The following is a 19,576-nucleotide window of genomic DNA, read 5'->3' as shown; positions in this document are numbered from 1 at the left end:
TGATGGTGTGGGGGTGCTTTGCTGGTGACACTGTTGTGGATTTATTCAAAACTGAAGTCACACCGAACCAGCATGGCTACCACAGCATCCTGCAGCGACATGCCATCCCAACCGGTTTGCGTTTAGTTGGACCACTGTCTTTTTTTTTTCAACAGGACAATGACCCCAAAGACACGGCCAGGCTGTGTAAGGGGTATCTGACCAAAAAAGAGATTGATGGAGTGCTATGGCAGATGGCCCGGCCTCCACAGTCACCTGACCTAAACCATATTGAGATGGTTTGGGATGAGATGGACCACAGAGTGAAAGCAATAGAGTCAACAAGTGCTCAGCACCTCTGGGAACTCCTTCAAGACTCTTGGAAAACCATTTCATGAAGCTCATGAGAATGCCAAGAGTGTGCAAAGCAATAATCACAACAAAGGGTGGCTGTTTTGAAGAATCTAACATATAACATGTTTTGAGTTATTTTTAACATTTTGGTTTACTACATCATTCCATATATGTGTCATTCATAGTTCTGATACCTTCAGTGAGAATCTACAATGTAAATAGTCACGAAAATGAAGCACAATTTTGTCTTAACCAGGTAACTTTAGGGTTAGCTCTGGGTTTTATGTCCTACAAAGGTGATTTGCTTTTTACTGGGGTATATTGCCATGGTAACGTGTGCTTTAGACCCAATCTGTCCCAGACTGGAGCCATATCTGAATTCTCTTTTTATATTCTGTCTTTACTCTTAAACTTTGCAGCTGACAGAACAAAAACTAAAACCATCAGGAGCAGGTTAAGGTTCAAAGTTGTGGTTTAAAATCAACTCATTTTCACTGATTATTTTATTCACAGCTTGTTTTAAGTGTAATGCAGAGTCTTGCTGGGAAAATACATTTTTGCTTGCTATCCAATTAAAACTACTGAATGAAGCACAGACTGCATCTGGAGACAAACTAAAGTGATTCCATGTCTCTTCTGTTAGTCTGTGAGAGAGTTAGCTTTAACATTTGAATGCGTCCAATCTGACGTTTCAGAGCTCTAATGTGTAGCAACTGCCTTATAAATAATTAACTCAAATTAAACCGTTTAATCCTCTCTATGTGCTAAATGCTCATTTTAATGCAGCATTAATCTCATTGTTTTAACAGTGCTGCATTTTACCTCGTCTCTGATTGGAGCAGGCGGCACTCATCATGTTGTGTGGAAGAAGACTACAGCTGAACAACAACGCATGACATATTACACCCAAGTTAACAAAAACTAAGCCAAATGCATTTTCGGTATTTTAAAAAAATGCAATTATTCTGATTGTTTACCTATTTTTTAGACACATTTGTTTTATTTATGTAAAAATAATTTCAAGTAGCTGCCTGCAAATATGCCTCTTTACCATAAAGCCAGCTGTGAATGACAACCTGCAGCTGCATGCTGTTGTGGTCACTGGTGTCACATTAGGTTCTGAACCACAAACAGAGACGTTTCTTAGAACTGGTGGGCTAGTGCTGTAGGTATTGATGTAAATGATTGCTTAAGGTGGTGCTGCAGCAATGTATAAAAACTGAAGCCCTCAGAGCCAAGTGTTATTTATTCTTCTGTTACTGAGGTGAACTATAACCTGCTCAGGTAGAATTTAATAACAGCGTGTCTGAACTGTACTTGACTTGATCTCTGCTCATCTCCAGGCTTCACTTCTCATTTGGTAAGAACTTGTTGGCTTTTGCATACTTCCAAGAAACTCTCCTGCCACACTTATTCTCACATTCACTATCCAGACATGGGCTTCAAAACATGCTGGCATCATCTGGGTTCTGTGAGCATGCATATAATGCATAAGTAATGCAATTACTGCATGTCGAGACAGAGGCCTGTCTTTATTGATTCATGTACAAATAAAGTTTAACTTTAATTCCACTTTCAGGGCATTTGAATCACTGAAGACATCTTCACCACCTGCTCTTCCAGACGACGGACTCGTGCCCGAACACCTGCAGGTTAACCAACCAACCACTGATCAGTAAGGTAAAAAATAAGGTATATATCCTCATTTGGAAAATTGTGAATTCAAGCTTTATACATTTCTAATATAATAATAACATTTAGCAGAAGTGTTTTCTATTTCTGATCACATCTATTATAAATATTAGTGCTAACACAGCTGTGACATGTATGAAGATAATATTTTGCTGTGACAGTTATTATCTAACTGCAGACAAAGTATGTATGCTTCAATGTGTGGATGTAAGTAGAGAACTCTTAATGCCTTTAGGTCCACATCATAAATCCATCAATCAAAAAAACAAACAAAAACAACAACAATGTAAACAAACAAACAAAAAACCCTACCAAGGTTATTTAAAAGCCTTTAAATAAAAAACTCCTCTCCAAACTTTTAACAAATAACCAGAAACCTTTTTGATGATTTTCATGTTTTGTAAAAGCTAAAGTGATAAACAACATATGAACCTTTATAAGGCATATTTTATTTATTTATTGCTAAGATTATACCAAGTTCTGATCAGCAAACTTTATCTATCATGGCTTTGTGAAAAGTCAACTGGTTTAACCTGGTGAATGCAGCCTTTTGTAATTGTTTGGCACATAATATTCATAATAATATCTACATATCCACATCCACATACAATCTACATTTGTATGTAAATAATTAATTATTACCTTTAAAAAATCCAGTAATATTGTAAAAATTCCACAATATTATTGTTCAAAAAGTTATTTCCTGCAGTAAAAATTAGACTGGTTTTGATATTGAATTGTTGGAAGCTGTTATATTGATTTAGATTGATTTTATAATTGAATTATTTAAAACACTGAATCAAATTGAATAAGAAACTAATGAGATATTATTAAAGAGTATTAATAAAGTAAAATGATTATTATTAGTGGTAAATAATTGGAGTTTGCTAGCTGTACCTCAGAGCAACAGGAATTCCTTACCTACATACACATATTGAACCGTAAATAGCAAAGTAGATGCGCACACCGTTTTCAATAGTAGGTAGCGGGACTGAAGTACACACGGCATAACGGTGTCAATATTAGACTGAAGGTGTGCTTCAGAGACACATTTGGAGACACTAACCTGCAGTCTTTACAGTGATGACGCACAAAAATCAACCCGACTGGAACATCACAGTATGAAAATATATGATCTGTATTTGTCTTAGCTTCATAGTTACACTGTTTGAACTCAAATATTAAACCAAACAGCGGTAATTACCTGTCCAGCAGAGCTGTGTGTAGCCATCAGTTAGAAAAATCAACAGGTCCTGTTCCCCCTGTGAAAAGTCGCTCTGCTGACTCTTGTTTAATTTCCAGCTCAGGTTAACTCTGTCTGCTTCTGTCTTTTCCTTTCTTGCTGGTTCTGTGTCTTCTGCTCAAGTCAGCCACCTCCGGCGGACATGCAGAGGGGGTCTGCGCTGCGCGTGCACCTCAGGTGCAGGCTTCCGCTTTTCGGGGTGTTTCAGTTTCAAAATAGAAGTTTCAAGAGAACGGTGCCAAAAATTACGTGACGGTCGTAAATCTGTGAAAAATGGCTCTTAAAATGTAAGAAGCAAGAGAGAAGAGAAATACAGAGTCGTGCTCGTGGCCTCAGTATGTGACCTGAAAGGGTGAACCGAACATGTTTAAATTTTTTGTCTGGCCAAAAGATGGTCATAAAAAAAGAGGTGCTATGGTACTACGTTTTACATCTCTTGGTTTACAGATCTTAGCCCTCTCCTCTTTACAGAAACTCTCTAAATCCTTTAAGTTTCCTGACTGCCACTTGGAAAGTCGAAACTTCAGCTCCCTCCACAGATTTTCTACAGTACTGAGGTCTGGAGACTGACTAGACCGCTCCGTGATCTTATAGCACTTCTCCATTAGTACATACTCAGATTGGCTTGACGGGACTCGTTTTCCATTGCAATCAAGTACCACCTAATGTGCGTGTGGTCATTACAGCAAAGTGGCCAAATGTCTGTGATGTCGTTCATATGCAACACGAACACCACAACTAAGGAAGACGTTGCAGCGATGATATATCTGTTGCGCAATCGGTGGCTTTTTGTGACACCTAGAGACCACGGTGTTGTGCTTTGTGCAGCTATTTCCCTCGTTACCGGGTTTAAAAAAATGGCAGTTTTGATTTTTGCGAAGGACACCGTCTCATGATTCATTGAGTGCCGCGACTGACAAGCCAATCGGTAGCATGCAGTCTGACGTCGCATTTTCTGACCCAGCTAAGTCTTCCTGTACATTTAGGATAAAAACAGCCCCACATCATAATGTTTCCACCTCTCTGCTTGACTGTGGGGCAATGTTCCCTCTAAGCTGCGCACGTGCGCAATTGCGCACTGTTGTCACGGTCTCTGCGCAGAGAAAATCTGCGTTGCGCACACAAAAAAACATTCGAACCTGAATTGAAATTAAAGTAAATATGTGCCGACACCGGTGTTTTAGCTAGCAAAGCGGCGTGGCTGATGTGGAGTGAAGCCACGTTAATGACAACGTGTACAACCATTGGAGATGTGAGCAGGACAGACGGAACAATTGAGGGAAAAAGTGTGGACTTTATACCAGTTTTGATTTTGTGTTGATAGGCCACGTAAAACCAGAGTAATGATAAAAAATATGCAATGTTTGGTTTTCTTCCTGAATACTATCGTTGTTTATATTTACTGCGGGAAGAAACGGTAAAAACGGTGTTTTATAAGGAAAACACTCGAAAGCACTCTCCGCCTGTGAGCAAAGACGAAACCAAAACACCCCACCCTTTCCCATTGGTCGAAAAATGTACCATGTCGACCAATCAAAACATGGCATTTAGTTGTTAAGAAACGGGAGGAAGTTTTAGGAGTGACGGCGGTGTTGTGAGCTGTGAGAGATTTGAGACGTTTAGCGCAAATCTTGTGTAGTTAGTGTGTAGTGTAGTCAATAGTTTTGTTGTGTGTCAGAACAATGAGACGACTGCTGAATGTTACAGGTGTTACAGCAGTGATACATCTCCTGTTGTCAGCCTGCAGGTATCAGGCTGTTGTTCTCCTTTATCTCATAGTGGACAGAAATTATTTTTGGAGTGGCGCAAATAATTTGTGTGGCATCAAATTTGATGCAGAACAGCTGATTGTTCTGTAAATAGTTTGAAATGTTTGTTTAAAAAACTGCCTTGGCTGCATTTTTAGGCAAACAGCTGCAAAAAACTTTGTTGTTTGCAAAACTCAGTAACTTTTTTGAAGAAGTAACTATATAATTAATTGCCCAACATTGGTCATTATATACTGTATTTTGCAGACAGAGAGTTACAGGACTCTCTCCCAGACCACAGACTCATACTCATAATACAAGTCAGAGCTTTATTTAAAAAAAAAAAAAAGAAAGAAAGTTGTGTTTTCAAAATTGGAGTTCAAGTTATTTTTACTTCCAATAGTGTTAACATACTACACAGGTCATGAACAAGATTTGTTTTTAAATTTTCATTGTAAGTGGGCTAAAGCAGTTAATTAAAAGTAGTCTAACATAAATGTAAATGCTGTAATTTGATTATTTTAATAAACCATGTAACTTGGATGGATTAGATGCTGGCGTGACCACAGTGCACACGTCTGCTGTCGCTCACAGTGGTCCAAGGGATCGCTCAGGGAGTTTGTGTGTTCGCTCAGACACATGAAAAATTAGAGGGGACATTGCTGTGGGGATGCTGTTTTTTTGGTCACACTCCCATTTCAGCAGCTCAGTTGATGCCACATAACTTGACTTTAGTTTCATCTCCCGACACTAAAGTCTTCTCTGAATCATTTAGATGTTCACTCGCACATGAGATGGGCCTATACATGGGGGACCTATAAGTGCCGTAAGATTTTTGTCTATTACAGCGTGGTGGGTTATCAATGTTTTTAGTAACTGTGGCCCCAACTGCCTTCAAGGCATTAACAAGCTTACTCTCTTCTAGTTTTGGCTGGTCCAACAACTTTCTCATAACCATCCTCACTTCAAAAGAAAGGTCTAGAGGTGCAGGTCTACAATCTTGTCCCTGTCGATCTTTGACAGTTCTTTGGTCTTGCCCATGGTGGGGACTGTAGACCTGAAGAAGGTCGATGATCTTGTATTGTCCCTGTAGACCTCAGTAAAAAATCCTTTGAGTGCTCTTTGGTCTTGCCATGATGGTGTAGAAGTTGGATTGGAAGAAACTGATACTGTGGACAGGTGTGTTTTTTACACAAAATAAACTGAGATCAGGAGTATCTGTAACTGATTAACTGCCATCCAATCTGTGTGAACCACAATTCTGGTTTGGTTATAGGGGAACAAATACTTAGTTCAATCTATGACATGCAAATCAAAAACCTTTATGTAGTGTGTTTTTTCTGAATTTTGGTTGATATTCTGTCTTTCTCCATTAAAATCAAACTACCATAAATATTAGAGACCGTTCATTTCTTTGTAAGGGAGCAAAATTACAAATTCAGCAGGAGATCAAATAAATATTTCCACCAGTGTCAAGATTTTTGCTGCTTTAAATTCTTAATCTGGAAAATGTTCCTGTTTTTCTTTCTCCGGGAAACAATGAGGATCCTGTTTGCCTGTTTGCTGCTTGTGCTGCTCTTTGCCACTGGACTTTCAAAACTAGCTAATCATCAACTCAAATGGCCGCAGAAAGAAACCCCTTATGAAAAGTTTATACGACAACATGTAGATGCTAAGATGAATGTGGAAAAATGTGATGAAGAAATAAGAAACAAGAAGATCTACAAAAAAAAAGGCATTTGTAAGAAAACTAACACATTCATCCTTAGTAATGACGAACAGGTCAAAGCCATTTGTAATGGCCGAGGATCACCTTATAATACTTCCCTTACAATGAGTAATGAAACGTTTAGTATTGTTATATGTCAACTAAAGAATGGAGACAGGAAATCCAACTGTGAGTATAATGGCACACTTCACTGTAACAGAAGAGTTGTGGTCACATGTAAAAACGAGTTACCTGTGCACTATGGTGGTGACATCATGACTTTTGAATCCAATAACGCAGCTATAGGAAAAATCCCCATGCACTCTAATTCTGTACCCACAAATATACATGTCTGAGATAACAAAAGAGCAACATTTATCATCAGCTCTAACTAAAAGTGTCTGGAAACATCTTCCATATTATAAGTTTTTACTTGAGCCTGTCTTTTAAGTGCATACATGTTTTGCATGTGTTCAACTTCTATTTCCACACATATTGTATGAAAAACAGTTATGTGTTAAAATAATGTGAAAGGTGATTTTGGTAACTCTTGGATCCAGCTTGCGTCTAATAAATGATTTATTGTCTGATCACAGAGTAAACGTGTAAAAAAATGTTCTTTGAACACTTCAAACATCAGGACTCACAAGTTGACATGTCTTTGCTCAGTGCCCTGTGTGTTTTTATATTTTATATGATTTTTTGTTGTATTGACAAATTTACTTGTATAATTAGAATCCACTATGTACTTATTTTGTCCTCAATTACAATAAACAAACACAGCACAAAAAAGCAAACACAATAAAAACTATTTGCTGCTTCTGAACCATTTGTTCTAGTATTTTGTTGCTGATGGATAAAATTCAGGCTCAGGAGGTAGAGCGGGTCCTTTACAAATCAGAAGGTTGTTGCTTCACTTTCTGGCTCCTCCACTCTGTATGTCAAAGTACTGTATGTTCCGCACTACAAGGCGCTCTAAAAATCCTTTAATTTTTATCAAAAATTAATTGTGCGCCTTATGTATGAATTCTGGTTGTGGTTACTGACCTCGAACCGATTTTATGTGGTACACAGAGGTCAAAAATCTGTCAAAAAATGTTGCACTACGACTTTGGTAAGCTATGAAGTCACACTGCTTGATGGATTGTCGGAGCATTAGGTTATCGTAGTCATGAGCCTCACAGAGTAATCTGGGTCCAAAACTCGGTCCGCTGCAGGTCACAAAGTCAAACGAACACTGCAGCATCACTGAGAGTTAAAAACTGTCTAAATTCTTTCATCTTTAATAAAATCATCAGCGTTGCTGCTTTACCAGGTGTAACAATTAAGTTTAACATCCAGACATCCATGGAAACAGAATTTATTAAATTTAACGAAGTTAGAAGTTAGCAGGAAGTTAGCTCGCTAGTTTCCACCTAAACATGATATTCTATGTTCTGACTGAGAGATTTCTGAAAAAATTCAAACGTACAGCTCTGCTATCACTTCCAACATAAACGAAGACAGAAAACTAAACAGCAGTGATGTTTGGTACTGGAGTTTGACTAGCTGGTATATAATGATGTGCTACATGATTGCTAGTGACACAGCTATGTTAGCATAACATAAACACAGTGAAGCTGGAGGATGAATGCTAACTTTTTTCCACTCAATAAAAGTTATTGTGAGGGTTCCTGATGGTTTGGGACAAATGCAGTCGCATGGCAGGATGCTGTAAACGGACCAGACTTCAGTCAGGAGAACAACTGAGATAATCCATCCACAATACGAGGTTAGTCATTAATATACTGCAACAACATGGGAATAGAGCAGCTGTGAGAGAATTCAACATTAATGAATCAATGGTACAGAAGTGGAGGAAGCAAGAAGAATGAGCTGAGTAAAGTTTGACTTATCTGACTGTTTTGTTTCACTTTATGCACCTTATGGTTCGAAAAATAGAGTATCCTTGAGCAAGATTCATAAATAAAGTGACACTAAATGAACTTTTTTATTTAAAAACCAAGTGTGATGAATATGAGTACAAATTTGCAGCAACTCCTATTACAGCTCCTCATATTCTTAAGAATAGATGATCTGTTTAACTGAACCTTACTTTCAGTGAGTCACTCGGTGTTGCATGTAAATTAAATTCAGACTGCTGACCCATCATCCACGTGCCCTAATCAGGTAACAGTCCAAATGGCTGTTTTATATAAGTGTCACAGTCACAATGCTGCTTATAAGTTATATTCAGACTGATGAGTCTTCACTGATGTCCCTAAAACAAGTAAAGCTCCAAATGTGGATGTTGTTGTTTCTTCAGTTATTACTTATAAATATTTTGAAATTGTTACGGGTTCGAAATTGAGGACGAGAGTAAAACAATGATGGTCCAGAAGAGGTCATTCAAACAATTGATTTTAATGAATGCACGCAGCGTGGAGAGGTGCAAACTGCAAAACAGTTGTACATCTCTACCCAAAATACACTCTAGATTGCTTTTATAACATCAGGGTATTGTAACGCCCCTTCTTGCGTTTACAAGCACATAATTTGCATGTACAGAACATTCATGTATTTTAAGAATTAACTGCAACATAGAGGTTCCTCCTTGTGGCATACTCTTCCGAATATAGTGATGACCTAAGGCCTTCGAGGTCACCATGGACTGGACATCCTTCCGTCACCTGTAACTAAGCAAACTCAAATACCACAAGAAGCTGAATACATTCAGGCCTTTGCTCAGCTACTATTTTACTGTAACAATATACTCAGCATATGAGTTATGATATATATATATTTAACTCAATCATTTTAAAGTAGTTATACTGCACCTGTAATAAACATGTTAATATTTGATTATGATAACCCCTATAATATAAATTATAACATAATGCCAGCAGCTTCAATAAATGCTTGGATGAAATGATAATTAATGCAATGACAAGATGATGGTTATGTAAAATAGTCCCTATAATTCTACAATTCCCCCTTTTGACGTCTTCCAAAGACGTCACTACACCATTCCCAGGTCCACTACCTTCGCTCTGACCCTCTCTCTGCTACACCTTACTAACCTACTGTGTTCATCTCAGGTTCCTGTCATTATTCAAAGTTGGTTCCCAATATCATATCAGGCAAAATCACAAACCCTACTGCCACGTCTGCTTTGTTAAGCTCTTCAGCTAGACTCTGTACCGGTTTGCCAATCTGTGTGTACATGTCTCTACACTTTTAATGTCTAAATGCACATCTGGATGTATGTGCACTTGTATGTCTATCTGCATCTATGAGTCAGTGGTTTTTCATAAAAAACGCGTTAAAGTGAAGAATGTTTCCTGACTATTAACTCCTGATACTGGAGGGACTTTCCGGGTTGCCCAACCTCCTAGGTTTGGCCTTTTACACTTTTACTAAAGAAATTTTAACAGAGCCCAAAGAGATTTTTATTTTGCTCCTGTGCTTGACAGGTTAAGCGAAGTTGTTTTTTGTTTTGTTTTGAAATTTTTCCCTTCTGTGTGTGTGTGTGTACATAAGTAAGAATATGATAATCAACATAAGATCCCTGGTTTGGAAATGATTTTCTGCCCCCGCTGCAGGGCAACATCATGTGGTGGTGAGTCTATGTTGGCTAGTTTAATACAGATATGTAACAGTTGCTTGATTGCATGGCCCACTCAGAGTTGCACAGTTTTAATGTATGTGGAGAGTGTTTTCACAGTTTAAACATAGGTTACTCACATTTCTAGCCTGATTGTTTCCCAATAAAAGTGAAATCAAACATTACATTTGATTTTACTTATGTATTTTCCTGTTCTGGGCTCTATCCATTATATTAACTTTATTTAATCTCAATACTCTTTATGTGTGTGAGCAACGCTTTTAGTTTTTTTTTTTATTAAACACACCCCGGGTAAAATACACACCATCCCCCTGTCAGCCTAAATCTCCGCTAAAAAGCACACTTCAAAGTTTTCTATCTGGATTTATGCCTCCTTTGGCCTCAAGCATATACATAACATGCAAAGGTTACTGTTAATGCCCGTTAGACAAGTTTCCATTATCTACAACATTTTGTTTCACCCGGCTCACCCTCACACATTTCTTGTTCACTTATTGCATATTTATCTTTAACACCATTTACCTCAGTAGTTGCTAAGCAGAAACAAAGCAACCTGTGGTCCACCTTTACCCTGTAAAATAAACCCCTGTCATGTTTGTGTCTGTAAGCATGTTTTGCATTCATTCATTACACTCCCCGCCATTCCTGCAAGTTAGGAGCTGTAAAGTTGAAAGCTGCATCAAGTCCAGGCCTTTGGCCTGGCCTATATTTAAATCATGTGTGTTTGTAAGCGTGCATGCAATTCACCTGCTATGTTCTCATCTTCCCTCAACATGTATCACCTGGACACTCTCACCAGTGAAGCTTAAAACCCTCTTGGATAGAACATCAACTCCAAACAAGCACAGATATGCAATGTGTATAAAATGAACTAAACCTGTGAATAGAATGAGTGTGATGACAAACCTATGCAATGCAATATGAACCCTGTAAACAATATTACTGGTAAACAATGCTGTAAAACATGTTCTTAATGCAATCATAATAATGCAGATTATATAATAGGAATAAAGAATTTCCCTCAACCCAGGCAGGGTTCGCAACCCTCGCCATTATCTTTACCAACAATCCTCTGACACAAGGAATGATACCACAACTAGCGATGACCAATATTCCCAAAAGTACAGTCAAAGAAAACATCACTGACACTTGCCAAGTTTACTTAGCCACACCTTTCCATTGTCCAAACACAGATGTCATCCAGGACGCCAGCATATTTTCGATACCTGAGTGCTCATGCATGGTTTTAGATAATTCGATTTCGCTCTCCCGTCAGCGAACTCGGACCTAATTGTTCTGCGAACCCCATCATGGCGTCCCTGGTTTGGTCAGAGAGTCTCAGCAGGTTGTAATGAACATAATACGGCCAACATTTTCCTTAGGCGTTACCCAAAGAAATATACTCTCCGATCCTGCAACTACCTGACTTACCAGCTTGCACTCATTAGGAACTCCCCTGGGCACTCCTATGGAGTCTATCCAGGTCGGCGAGTTCAAACGAGGATCATATGCATGGGTAGTCTGGGTCCCTCTTTTGGCCAAAATGTATCTCTTACGTATGGCAGACATGTTGTTCTCTAGCATCTTGAGCCACCCAATCAAGCCAGAGGTTACTGTCCTTGAAACCCGTGGCGCGCTTTATCAACTCTTTAAGCTTCAGTCTAAAGTAATCTGTTGTCAGAAGTACTCTCCCTTTTGGTTCCTGTTCCTTTTGAGCTACTGTTCCCGAAGTTACCATCTGATCAGTCAGAATGGTGATTAAGCTTTCTGCGAGCGGCTTAGACTTTGCATCAACTAAATTTACCCTAAGCATATCATGGGGTGATTGCAGACCCGTACCTCATACGCTCTCCAGCTACTACTAGCTCCTGTACACTTAATGACGTCACACAAATCAAATGTGAATGAGCTGGTAGACCCTTTACCATAATTCAACCCTATGCCCTTATTCCTGCTGAGACACTCATCACCTTTACCTGACCCCTCGCGCTTTTGTCTTTTTTACCGATCCTGTTTTAGCAACTACAGTCTCAGGAAGTGCTGTCTTCTTCTCTGTTTCTTTACAGTCTTTTCTTTCAGATTAAGTCCCAGCGTGGCAAAATATCACTCAATGTCCAGTGCTCTTCCACAATTCTTTATCCCACTGTTCAACTGCCCAGCCTGTATTTTCACAGTACATGTTGCATTAGTCTTACATGCTGCTGCTGGTCGTCAGTCGTCATCAGTGTTAATGGATCAGTGGCCCTGTCGTTTGCCTGCTGTATTCAAGTCCACGATGTTCTATCTGTCTTCATCAGGTGATTAACTGTCTTTTGCGTGTCTTCTCGGGGTGAAGGACAAAGTAAGAGCTCAAGCTGCACAATTTCGAGCCAAAGACTGGCTTATTTTCTCCCAATTCTTTTAATCTACTTTTCTGCTGCTGAACTCAAGGTTGCAAAGTTGAAAGACGCCCACCTGTATTGACACACTAAACCATATAATTAGTAATATATGCATTTTTCTTAAAGGCTTCATTTGCTTCATGTGCCTAGAGTTAAATCTCTCTCTCTGTGTTCTTTCTGTACACACTCAGTTCCCATATATGGGCATGCACAGTTCCTGTTCACTATTTCCTGTCGCTGCAGCCCCGGTAGACAGAGCAATATTTCCTGTTCCTCAAACTAATCTAACTCCTTTGTTTTTTGTTTTCTTGAATTAAAAACACTTTCAAACTTTAGCACATCCTACTTTTCATCACACAAGAAATATATTCCACACTCCTTTATTCCATACACACCTTTTAAATGCTCTAACCTCTTTCAGACGCCATAAATCGTCTCACACGCACTGCCTTTCTCTCTCTCAGACTTCCCCTTTTCACTTACTCAGACAAATCACACAGTCACTCAAATCAAATACTGACAGCATTCACACAGTTAAAATCACACAAAATACGCTTTCATACGAGTATTTTGGACATGCCTTCCATGATCAGAAAGAGCAAGTCAAAAAAAAAGAAAAAGAAAACTGAAACCTCTCATAACCTCACTGAAGGTCAAATATCTTCATAGACCCAAAAGTAAGCATATTATTTCCCTAGTCAAAAGTCAAACCGTTACTCACAGTAATTTTTAATCTCACAGCCTTTGTGTTTTGAAACTAAAAAGAGGAAGGAACAGCGCCCAATTTAAACTGCGCATGTTGTCACTCAACGACACACACAGAAAATGTAACTGTATATATATTATCTCAAACTGAAACAAAACCCATCTAAAAATCCTAAAACATCTTACTTCGACACCCCAAAACACACATGGCTTGCAGACATCTTTATTAATTAAATTATCTCAAATTCAATTTCAGTTCTCAGAACCCAGGTAACGGTCTTAAGTATCAACAGTTTATGTATCCTATCTCAAAACCCCGCAAAAGTCATACAGTCATGGCAAGAAATAAAACTTTACTTACAATATTGTAATAAACAACTCCAGCGTCTTAAATACAGGCATCAGCCATGTGTAGCAGTCCCTATAAACTTCCTATCAGTTTTACACAGTTTTACCTAGTACAGACACGTGTCAAGCAAACCCCATACTCATATTCTACAGTTATCATGAAATACTTATCATAATCAACAACAGTCACACAAATATAATAAACATAAACTGCATTTCTTCCCTTAAAACACGGATTGAAGTCGTCATAAACCCTGGCTCTGCAGTCAGTCATTAGCCACTCATTCGTAAACAGGAAATGTCACTCTAAATAAGTCACAGGCATCTCATTTACATAGACACAGACACACTCTCAAAATAACCAGCCTGCTGCAGTGCCCGTGGCAGACACAATCTATATACAAACAGTCAAATTATAATACAGAGACGTCTCATAGATCAAATATTTACAAGGCCTTAGATTGCACAACCTACAGAATTTAGACAAAATTTGAATTAACCCTCCAAGGGACAAACTCCAAGTTTTTGATAATCAATGACCCAGTATCAGGTCCAACCTGTGTCTGGTCTAATTGCTAAAGTTCCTAAGTCAATTTAAAAGCGTCCAACGCCCAAGGTCCAACCTTTACTACCCAAAAAAGCGCAAATACCGTTCCAAACGGTCAAGTGGTCCAACCACTAGTTATTTTAGAGATTCCCAAGTCCTCTCCGGTCACCAACCGTACTAACCCTATTCATGATAGGTCAAGGATAACCGTCGTCATCCAGGAGGGAGCGTTAACTCCGAGAAAATGCGCTTCTTAGCAGTCCAACTGCCGTTCTACATAAATTTAATTATGTTTTTAAAGACATCCTATGAAACCACCAAACCAACTTTATTGATGTCCAAGCCCAGCTTTATATTCAATTATAACTGTATGACCATATACAGATTTCAAATGACCTATATCCTAAATTCAGTAGTCCAACTACTTTAAATTCTCTTTCCTTAGCAGTCCAACTGCATTTCCTTTAATCAGTACTGTCACTTAACCTTACATTATCATTACTTCAACTTCAATTCTCATGAGATTTTCACCAAAATCAAAACAGACTTTTACCAGTAATTTTCAGTGAGTAGACTTTTAATTTTGTCATAACCAATTCAGCACTGTTTGGAAATAATTCAACAGGTAGTGCCTTACCTTTGAATAAGCCGGCTTATGTCCACTCACTTCGACCACTGACTCATGTCTGCCTGTTTGAGCACCTTGGACCCTCTCAGTCTCAACCTCCAACTTTTCTCCCTCAACCGGCCAATGCACCAAATGTTACGGGTTCGAAATTGAGGACGAGAGTAAAACAATGATGGTCCAGAAGAGGTCATTCAAACAATTGATTTTAATGAATGCACGCAGCGTGGAGAGGTGTAAACTGCAAAACAGTTGTACATCTCTACCCAAAATACACTCTAGATTGCTTTTATAACATCAGGGTATTGTAACGCCCCTTCTTGCGTTTACAAGCACATAATTTGCATGTACAGAACATTCATGTATTTTAAGAATTAACTGCAACATAGAGGTTCCTCCTTGTGGCATACTCTTCCGAATATAGTGATGACCTAAGGCCTTCGAGGTCACCATGGACTGGACATCCTTCCGTCACCTGTAACTAAGCAAACTCAAATACCACAAGAAGCTGAATACATTCAGGCCTTTGCTCAGCTACTATTTTACTGTAACAATATACTCAGCATATGAGTTATGATATATATATATTTAACTCAATCATTTTAAAGTAGTTATACTGCACCTGTAATAAACATGTTAATATTTGATTATGATAACCCCTATAATATAAATTATAACATAATGCCAGCAGCTTCAATAAATGCTTGGATGAAATGATAATTAATGCAATGACAAGATGATGGTTATGTAAAATAGTCCCTATAATTCTACAAAATGCAGGCATCTCATGTTCCAGTTACGTAGCCTAATGTAACACAGTCATTGCTCTCACTGCTACTGCTGCAGAGATCAGGGTCAAAAACTGTGTGGCCCCACCCATGCACACACCAGAATGAATGAACCCTTCCTGTATAAATGCAGTCCCTCGAGACGTGACTGCCCCTCAGCATCTCTGTTTATTACACCAAAGCAAGTTTGAGAACAAAAAGAATAAATGGCTCTCTGTTGCTTGTTTATGTGTTTCTATGCACGAGCACCCTGTGACATTAATAATGACAATGCCTTTCAATTTGAAATGACTCACACAAAGTTACATTTTTGTCCTTAATGTGCTTTTAATTCTATTAACAGACTGCTGACTGTAGCTCTCTGATATACATTAGCTTATAATATTAAGGAGAAAACTGTCCGTCTCTGTTCAATCATTAATTGATAAATAACCTCTTAGTTCACTTCTCTCAGTCCTGCTGTGTGAAAGCTGAAAAAATATGAGGTCTGAATTCAACAACAGGTCACATGATATGTTTTCTGTTGATGATCACACTGAACACGGAGCTGTTACCCAATGATTTCTCTAATAGAGTAAAAAGATGTTTTAACGGACCAACGCTGTGTTCACAATAATCACAACAGTAATGCAGCTGTATCTCACATACAGAGTTGTCTGTTGTTGATGTCTGTAAGTTGTAGATCAGTTTAATCACAGCGCAGAGTAAATGTTTGTTCTTACGTTTCTCAGCATCTCTATCTATGAGTCACATTGTGGAGAAATCACCACAACACTGTTTTGTTTTACACAATATTTACAGCAATAAAGTACAATGAATGCGTTGGTCTGTGTGAACACAGTGGCAACACTTAGTGTTAAAAATTAAACTGCCCATATAGTCTGTACTGTATTCACATCAAGTAAATAAGCAAATCTACAAATGTGACTTTAACAATGTTATTGTGTAAATTAGGCACAAGAAGGTTGACTTTAAGTGGTCCTGACTCCTGATAGAAACATTCCTTTAGACCTAAATCTTGCCAGTGTAAAAACAGATCTTTTGGTGCCCCCTCCTGGCAGACTTTGTGTAAATGCAGAGAGAGACAAAAACTCACATAAACATGTTTCCTGTGTATAAAGAGCTAACAGAGAGGTACTAATTTTAATGAGGCTGAGCTTCTATGAGCACTGCAGCATCACTACATGACACAGTTCCTGGAGTGGGATGTCACTGACCACTTCTAGATCTCACCTCTCTCAGAATCAGCTGATGTCAGTTCATGTGATCAAAGTGGAGAATAGCTAATGCACAAATCTTTCTTTTTTTTTGAATCTTTATTGCACAAAAGGACAGGATTGTAATGGTAAAGTGCAAACTGCATCCAGGACAGAATAAGCTGCATTATAGAGCACAAAACGTAAATGCTGGTAATTGATATTTGATAATGATGATGATGAAGAAATCCACCATTCTGTCAAATATCCTGTATAACTGCTGCAGTCATTGCTGTTGGATTATAACACTGACAGCCAGTCTTACATTTTTACTCTTACATAACTCCAGTAGTTGGATGTTTATCGTCATGTTTTCTAAATGTTGTTTTTGGTACACTCACTAATAAAGATGTCAGGCTTACATTTGCCTGCTCTGTCTTTGAGTAAATAGTAAACAACATAAATTCTCTGTATTAGTGAGATAATAGTTCATGTGGTTTGTTTAGATTATACTGAAAGTTCTTTGTTAGTTGTCTCTGCTTATTCCCACACATGGAGCAGTTAGAAATACAATGCAGTCCAGATGAACGCCATCACTAACTCTGACCTCAGCACTAAGACAAAATGTGTAGCTCCTCTCTTTATTAATGATTCTAAAACCAGCGAGTGTGTGAGGCTTTACAAGAGCTTTGTTTTAAGTATAAAAAAATTCTCTGGAGCAGCAACTTGGTTTTTTTTGTACTTTATTTATTGAATGCTGAAAGACAAGCGATAACTGTGATCTGAGAGAACAGGATGAGATACAGCCAGTTAGAAAAAATGTCAGAATGTAGAAGATTTACTTATGCAAGTGAGACAAAGTCAAAAGTTGTTTCCATAACTCTTTTTCCACAATAACTTTGTGTTCACTTAACGATAATATTCCCGTTATTATTTATGCAAACTTTACAAAGTCTTAAGAATTTCAAATCTTAAGAAATCCAAAACAACATCATGAAACAATGATAGAAAGATCACAGTGAGTACAGAGCAGCTCTCAAACTAAAAGCAGCATTGCAGGTGTACAGGCAGAAGAACATTGTTGATGTTCTCACATGCAATTTCAATATGCTTCTTTATCATTACACCTTTGTATGTTTTTTTGTCATCTTGCAGTTTGCAGTGCAAAATATCCATCTTTTTAGAGCTTCTATAAAGATTGTCATTTTTATAAACACGTTGTTTTTTTTTATAAATATCTTTAACCTTGTCAAAAGTACTAATGATGAAGGTGTTTCTTGATTTATGTTTTCCATTAACATCTTTGATCTCTCTGTCTTCTATTAGTTTATCACATGACTTTTCTGTTTCAGGGTCAATGATATGCTGGTTGTTGAACTTCTTAACACGTTCGTCATCCACACAGAGCACAGTGACAGAGAGCACCACCAGCAAGAAAATGGAAAGCTTCATATTTCTATTTTAAAGACAAAAAAAGAACACTGATAAGAGTATGTAAAGTAGTTGTTTTTTGTTTGTTTATTTGTTTGTTTGTTTCTGAAACATTTTACCATTTGAACATGCTTACACATTAAAACACATTTAATACGACAAACTGGATGAACCCAGTTGGATGAACCAAAACAACAACTAGTAAAGATGTATTACTTTTGCCTCTTTCTTCAGTTAGCGGAGTGATTTGTTGTGCAGTGCAGTGTTTGGTGGGAGTCGGCTCTCAGACGCAGGGATCAATGAAGATGAAGGAAATTCTCTGAAATGTCAGATTAATTGCTATGAGTTAATAAACTAAATGGGTGAATGAACAGCAGCTGCATGTAAGATCAGTTTGAATGAGGATGAATATTTGTTTAAACAGAAATTATGTAAAGTTGACTGTATGTGATACATGCAAATAAAATAAACATCATTGACCTTTGATCATTGATCAGTGGTCTAGGAAGCTAGTCACTGCCTCGGGTCACTTGGCTCTCTGAAATTTTTTCTCTGCCAGATGTGGTCCCAACTCCTTCAACAAGAGCTTAAACTTCCCCAGTGACATCCTAAAATACGCATGAAAGCGGGCATGATACAGCTTCAACTCCTGGATCAAACCATTAAATTCTCCCTACTGCTGCCTGCTCAACCCAGGCGAACCCAGAATCTCCATTTTTACTTTTCTCCTTTAGCAATATCAGGACCAGCGCTTGATGTTATTTTATTTATTCTAAGTGCATTTTTTAGGACAAATTCTCTGCAAAATGCAAATGTGTTTGGCGTGTCTTTACATTGTAATTACATTACACCGCACGTTTAGATCCAAAAAATATGTATTTTTAAGTTGTGTTTTCCAAAAGACATTTAGTTTGTAATCACCTCAAGGGTTGGAAATCAGCCATGATAGCTCATGTAACATCTGCTTGTGTCTTGGGGAAATAATCTAAATCAGTTTAGAGCAACAGCAGCACATGTCAACTAAACACAGCCTGTGCACAGAGACTGGAGCTCACAATAGAAACTTCAAATATTTAGCTGTTGAGGTCAGTTGGCCTGTTTACAATGTTAACAACAGCAAATAGAAATTTGTTTTTCTCTACTTGTGTTCTATATAACAAATGTTCAACATATGATATTCATTATAATTGTAATTTAAGTTTAAATTAAGTTTTATTATATTAATAA

At 38.0% G+C, this 19,576-nt stretch overlaps 1 long non-coding RNA gene across 2 annotated transcripts; it reads left to right on the top strand.

The window, feature by feature from the left end:
• Positions 1-1,370: 1,370 nt before the first annotated feature.
• Positions 1,371-18,718, top strand: LOC112844443 (uncharacterized). 2 transcript variants are annotated; one of them, XR_003217165.1, is made up of 4 exons: positions 1,371-1,693; positions 1,913-2,013; positions 18,271-18,408; positions 18,584-18,718. It is a non-coding gene; the product is annotated as an uncharacterized LOC112844443 (long non-coding RNA). The 2 variants fall into 2 exon arrangements; XR_003217164.1 differs by having other exon boundaries at positions 1,913-2,025.
• The last annotated feature ends 858 nt before the right edge of the window (positions 18,719-19,576 follow it).

The sequence above is a fragment of the Oreochromis niloticus genome, unplaced genomic scaffold, assembly GCF_001858045.2.
Source record: "Oreochromis niloticus isolate F11D_XX unplaced genomic scaffold, O_niloticus_UMD_NMBU tig00000221_pilon, whole genome shotgun sequence".
Lineage (NCBI taxonomy): Eukaryota > Metazoa > Chordata > Actinopteri > Cichliformes > Cichlidae > Oreochromis > Oreochromis niloticus.
The sequence above is the reverse complement of the archived record's forward strand: the minus strand, read 5'-3'. Positions and strand labels throughout refer to the sequence as shown.